The sequence below is a fragment of the Pteropus vampyrus genome, unplaced genomic scaffold, assembly GCF_000151845.1.
Source record: "Pteropus vampyrus isolate Shadow unplaced genomic scaffold, Pvam_2.0 Scaffold55, whole genome shotgun sequence".
Classification (NCBI taxonomy): domain Eukaryota; kingdom Metazoa; phylum Chordata; class Mammalia; order Chiroptera; family Pteropodidae; genus Pteropus; species Pteropus vampyrus.
Window position 1 is genome coordinate 299,231 of NW_011888836.1, and position 7,328 is coordinate 306,558.

Sequence of the window (7,328 nt, forward strand, 5' to 3'; positions counted from 1 at the left end):
TTCTTCTTACACTATACTTTCTTCCAAGTTCATTTACTCATTTAACTCTGGTTATCATCTGTTTCCTGATCATATCCAATTCATTTCTCCCAACCCACTCTTTTTGTCTTGACCCCAGACCCTTATGTCTCTACTCAAAATTTAACATAGATATTTCTTAAACACCACAAGTACAATATGCTCAATAACATAACACATGATCCATTCTCCAGAACTTCTCTTGCTCCTCCAGATTTCCCAATTGTGTATTTGTTCCAGCATGTATTTGATAGTTCTTGTTAGAAAACTAGGAATTATTCTTGACCTGTCCATCTCTTTCAACATCTATATCCAATTAATTGCCAAGTTCACTTCTCTCCAATTCCATTGCTGTTCTCATTGTCAAATCTATTATATCTTCTTACAAAGATTATTATAAAGGTTTACTATTCTCCTCAATTATTTTTGGAAAATGAAAGATGTGTGTTCTTATGGGAGAAAGTAGGAAAACAATAAAAAAAACAAAACATTTTTTCCCTCAAAGTAAATATGAAGTACAATAGAAGACTGGCACCTCAATTTTTTTGTCACATGTGGAGCCAAGGTTTCTGCATTAGATCATAGCCTGTGGGCAAAGGAGTGGAACTTCTCCTGCCATCCTTCTGGCCAAAGGGCTAGTTCTGCCTAAAGTAGTAGAGCATATGTCATTATAAATCATAATTGCAATTCATCCTTCAGCTTCATTAGTTTTATAATGTGAGGAATTCTTGGTAGGTTTTGGCAATAGGGTATTAACTTTTATCAAAGATAAATTCTGTGGCATTGGGGTTTTTCAATTATTATGAATCTCAGGAGAGAATTGGGAGAGGCTGATTCATGAACTACTGGCCAGGTGCAATCCTAATCCAAAAATGTATGTCTCTAGTTTGACTAACAGATTATTTTCACAGTCCTTATCCAAATTGCAAGAAAATAAGTCTATAACAGCAAATGATGAGTTGACTACATTGTTCTTTGTGCAGACAGACTCTTAAATTGAGTTGACTAATTTGGTAGTTTAAGTCTATAGATTTAATAATAATATTATTATTGGCTAATGCCTAAGTAGCATTTCTTATCTGCTAGTCGCTCTTCTAAGGACTTTATGCACACTAACTTATTTAATACTCACAAGCCCTATGAGGTAAGTACTATTTTTTTTCTCCATTTTTTATACGATAAAAAATGGAGACACAAAATGGCTCAGTGACTTTATGAAGGACAAACAATTAGTATGAAACAGAACTGGAAATCAGAACCAGGTTATATGGCCTAAGAGCCCAAGCTCCTACACATGATGCTGCACTGTTAATACTGCTCCATTTGATATACTTTTCACAGGCATGTGTATATTACTTTTGCTAACATTTAGGCTTAAATACTTCCTAAAACATGAGCATGTCTAATAAAGAATAGACTTGATTTGTAGATATTAAGTTATAGAATTTATACCTTCACATAGGTTCTTCAATCATCTCTTTGAAGAGCTATCAGTTATTCAGTTCTGTTTTTCCAACATGTCTTAGAGATAGAATGTAAAATACATATCTATGTATCTATACCTGTCTATCTTAATATTTTTTTTCACTTTGAGGCAGATAAATATTGAACCTATAGAATTTCCTTTAAATTGCTCTATTTAAAGAATTTTAATCTTTCCTGGACTTTAAAATTGTAGCCTTGGAAAAGAGGTGTTATTGTATCAATGACCAGAGGTGATGAATAGAGAGATAGCTTTTTGTCAAGCTACATGTTGATAACTGAGTTAGAAATATTAGAAGGGCCATGTGTCCTATTCAAAGTATAATTAAATCACTCATAAACATATCCAGTGTTCTGAATTCTGGTAATTTTTAAAAATTCAAATGAAAAATTGTTATTGAAATAAACAAATTGTGTCATCAACTTTTTATCAATGTTATCTATGAGACTGAATAATTGTAGATATCTAGACTAATCATCATTGCTTGTACAGGAGTTAAAATTGAGTAGTACAATAGATTTATCATCTGCTTACTGGCTTAAATTAATGATTAAGTGAGTAATAAAGCCATAGATTACTCATTTTGTGGGCCAGGTTGTGTGAGCACTTTCCATCTAAAGAGAAAAGAATAGATATTCAGCTTGGCCCGCCTCTATCTCCTGCAATAAATGCAGGTTTAGTAGAATATAAAAAGTACCGTTTCAGTGACTTGCCTGTGAGATTGGGAGTGAGAATGCAGCAAATTCATTTATTTGAAGAGAGATCCAATGGTGGTCCTCATGTAAGGCCTAAAATGACAGCAAGAAAGAGAGCATCCACATATTTCAAATATTATTATAGTGGCTTTGGGGAATCAGATGATTAATAATAGATAAAATAGAAAAGTTTTTGTTCCATACCTTTAATGTTTTAATGCAATCGTTGGATGAAGCTAAATAATGTTTAATAAATGTGGTAATAAAGCAACTGTGTTTGAAATCATTTTATAAAGAATAACATTATTCTAGCAGACTTGATTGGTATTAAATGATTTCCAGGCCCTGACCTTAATATATATGAGGAAAACTTGTGATTGCTATATAAGTGACTATTTAATTTACAGCATGTATAAAAGGTTTGGGGACTTGGGGATAATGTGAAATGTGATAAAAATCAATCAAGCTTCCTGGAGCTTGAGAAGGAGGCACTCAGATGTTTGAGTATATAAGAATTCAGGAAATCAAAAACAAAAATGAAACGAAACGCACTTAGAAGCTATAAAGTCCCCATCCCCCACATTTTACATTAGTAATTGCATATAAGAGTGTTAAAAGGGTGAGGAAAAGGATATACCTTGCTAACCTTTATGTTGATGCAATGTAATATGTATTACATATTACAATGTAATATATATTACAATGTACATATTTTGGCCTCCATACCTACATCAATTCTTGCTCAACAGTCATTCAAAGACTCCTAAAAATGGATAAAGGAAAGGTTCTTTAAACCTTAATCTAAGATACCTGTAGGAGCTCACCGGCATCAAATGTATGCTAAAGAGTTAACATGAGGAGCTTGTAGGGTGAGGGATGAGAGGTATAGGATCATGAAGTATGGTGGATGCATATTATATAAGATAAATAAATAATTCATAATTTAGAAGTTCTGATTTCTAGTCTGAGCCCACTTATTTCATTTTTTATTACTTTTTTAAAATTGTGATATATATATTTAGTTATTTTATTAACCATCTAACTTAAAGAACTTAAAAAAAACAAAAAAACTTTAAAAAACCCTGCCATCATGAATGTAAATGGCAAATTAAAAATGATTTAATAGTTATTAATATTAAATGAAGCTATAAAATATAGTATTATATTTATATGGGTGTATTAAGCCACTGTTAGAGGATTGTTATTAGTTATATGAATTATTCCTTGATAAAGTTTTAGAATGCCATAAATAAAGATAAACAATCAAAGTTATAATAAGGAATTACCTAGCACCTTTTATTGGACTGAAATTGAAAGCGGTAAGTAATAATAACTGAGAAATATATTGGCTCTGCTTCTTGAAACTAGGTAAGAAATGATTATGACAGTAGGAAATGTATTATAGTGGTTAAAAGCAAGGATATTGAAATCTGATAGACATGGTTTTAGAATCTAGTTCCATAGTTCTTAGCTTGAGCACCTAGAACAAGTTAATTAATCTCTCTGTGCTAAAATTTTGTCATCGGTAAAATGTCAACAAAACATCATCACATCACAGGTGAAAACAATTAATGAAGTCTCAGGTATATCATAAGTATCGGTCATTATTTTTATTACCTTTATTTCATGTGCTCAGGTGTCTGACATTTTTAGTCCCTTACCCCTCACCCACATACACATAAGCCTCGTTTCTTGTTTAGAGTTAGAGTTTCCATACTGCACGTGTTTAAGAGAGCCAGTCATATTGTCTTCTCTGTGACTGAAGCTCCCTGGCTCTGTGGGACCCCATAGCCCTGTAAATCAGAATGTAAATATTTGCTCAGGGAATTCAAAAACTTAACTGTCTAATTAAATAATTCTGATACTACTAATGAGGTTGAGAGGCACTTGAGCTCATTCTCCTTACAAATAACATTATTACAATTGTCTTGACAGATGTATTTGAGACCCTGTTATGTTAAATTTCAAGTCTGAAATTCTGCAAAAATACTATTAGCCTAGAGTAGTAAATATTTAATTTTTCTCTAGTGCTCAACCTAAACCTTTACCCCTAGGTAACGTGCACCTCCAAAATATTTTTCTCCTACTATGCTCATGCCTGCCATACACTTTGATTCATGTTGTTGTTAACCGAAGAGTCTCTCCCATTCCAGGTGATTCTTTATTATTCTTTCCACTTTAGCTTTTTCATGAGTCACTTTCTGATTATGTTGATTTATCTCTTCTATGATCATTTGCTTGCTGTTAGCAAATATCCTGTTGGTATTATTCTCAAACAGTGTATGTGAATTGAGCTGTTCAGTTTCCCAGTTTTGGGGGAAGCCAAAGACAAAATCTATTTTAGGAAAACCACCAAAAAAGTTCAATTTGCATAATTTGTGTGTCAAGACTGCCTCTCTGAAGTGTCAGAACAAAACATGGTCTCAATAAGCTCACAGCATTTTGTGTAACAATATATGCCATCAGTTTGTTTAGAAGCTAAGAACTCTTATGGTTATGTTTCTTGAGGCTTCTATTTCTCAAAATCCTGGTTCTTGACCTTTTATTTTTTTGTTGATACTAGGCTTCAGGAGTTCCATATTGTTGACTAACAGCTCCATATGAGGTTTCATTTAACTGCTGGATTTTTTTTTTTCCTTATAATCACTTTATTTATTTAATTATTTGTTTGTTTCTTTGTTTATTATTTATTTTTCAATTATAGTTAACATTTAATATTATTTTATATTAATTTCAGGTGTACAGCATAATGGTTAGACATTATATAATTAACAAAGTAATCTCCCTACCTGACACCATACATGTTTATTACAATATTATTGACTATATTTTCTACGCTGTACTTTACATCCATGTGACTCTTTTGTAACTACTAATTTATGCTTAATTTCATTAGCTTTTTCACCCAGCCCCCCAACCCCACTCTCATCTGGTGACCATCAGTTCATTCTCTGTATCCATGGGTCTATTCTATTTTGTTTGCTTATTTATTTTGTTTTTTTAGGTTCCACACATACGTAAGGTCATATGATATTTGTCTTTCTTTGTCTGATTCATTTTATTTAGTATAATACTCTTTAAGTCCATCTATATTATCACAAATAGTAAGATTTCATTCTTTTTTATGGCCGACTAATAATCTATTGATGGACACCTAGGTTGCTTCCATGTCTTTGCTATTGTGAATAATGCTGCAGTGAACACAAGGGTGCATATATCTTTTTGAATTAGTGTTTTTGATTTCTTTGGATAAATACTCAGAAGTGAAAATGATGAGTCATAAGGTAGTTCTATTTTTAATTTTTTGAGGAGCCTGCGTACTGTTTTCCACAGTGGCTGCACCAATTTGCAAGGCCAGATTATTGACTTCTCATGACTAAGTAATCTGGGGTTGAAATCTCAAAACTCAACAAAACAATCTTTAATTAGCAAATCAAGAATATTTAAAAACAAATGAAATGGAACTGAATGTAATCTAGCATTAAAATGAGTAAGAAGACCTACCGACCCAGATAATGTTTTTCTGAATTGCTTAAAAATCTGTATCACAGAAACTTACGAATTAGCTTTATCTTCTTAATTAAATATTTTCAGATAAACTATGTTATATACCTCTATATCATCACCATGATGAGTAAATTATAGACACTAAAGCCAACCTTTCTAGTCCTTAATATTTGTTTCTTTTCCCCTGGCACAACAAAACAAAGCAACAGCTACATCCAGTAGCTCCTTTGAGTTTAAAGACCAGGATCTCTGAGAGACGTCTGGAGTCTTTATGTCAGTCTGCATATGGGTCTTCCTGTTTCAGAGACAAAGTACAAGCTATCTGACCGTTCATTGCCATATGCACATGTGCATGCACACATACAGAATATTCAGCAGTGGAACAGACAGTGTAATAATAGATAATATGTGCAATATAATATATAAAATATCAAGTATAATTAGATATTCAATATTTGATTCTTGTCATCTCTTCCATGTGCCAGCACTCATATGACCCTTTCTATAGATTAAATTGTGAATACTATGAGTTTATAAGTCTTTCATGGGAGTGTCACAACTCTAACCTCTCTTCCCTGAGCCATTGTTTAAGCCTAAAAGGTTTTGCTGGTTTCTATGTGACTCATTCATGAATTTTAGCTAAGAGAGCAATGGGCAGTCTTGATTTTGTCCTTGTCTGAAGCTTTCACTCAAAGGGTCCTTAGTTGTATCTTGTGCTCATTTGATAAGAATCAATACCATCATTCAACCCTGAAAGTCCTTGAATTTCTGAATAGTCAAAAGGCTTTCTTATTCCTGCTTATAAACTGGCCAATCTTTATTGGTTATTTGTTTTCTGAAATCTCATCTTTGCTGTATTGCCTTAAAAACAAACATCCAATAGAAACTAATTTATGTTACAAGCAGTCTCTTTTCCTACTTTTTTTAACCTAATAGTAATAAAGTCATTAGAGACATTATCTACCTCTTACTTTATTGCAGGAAATAGTTTGGTTTTGTTTTGTTTCAAAATAGAAAATGCTATCCCACAGTATAACATTAATAACTATGTTTCTAGCTTCTCATAACAATTTTTTTTCACTGCCCATAGCCCAGTTTCCAAAGCTAGTGTCACATAGTGTATTTTGTGTGTGTGTGTGTGTGCAACATTCCACTTGTATTATTGATTTCTATATTTTTCAAGATGCTTATATAAGTTATGCAACAGTTATAAACTCCTCTCAGCTGACAGGAGGAGCAACTGGCTTTGAAGATGCACAATAGAACAGCTTGCTGCAGCCCTGGACCTCAGCAGATGCTGGTCTGGGGCTCCAAGATTCCTCTCCAGAAACTGGCATGACTTACCTGGGACCTTCTGGCTCTTGTAAGGCCGTAGATTTACAGCCTGGATAGGTGCAGTTCTCTCCTCCACACTGACCTACAGGGTCCCTACCCTGCACCTGGCCTGGTCTACGGGGAGAGACGCTGCCACACTGTGACTCTGAGTAGGGAATAGGGTGAGTCATGCAGGAACATTGGAGTTTGCTTAGTAGATGGTGTGGGCCAGACTCCTTATGGAGGAATCTGAGCCTGGGGACGTCCAGTAGCTGGGGCACCCAGGTTTCATCTCATGACTCCTCTACCAG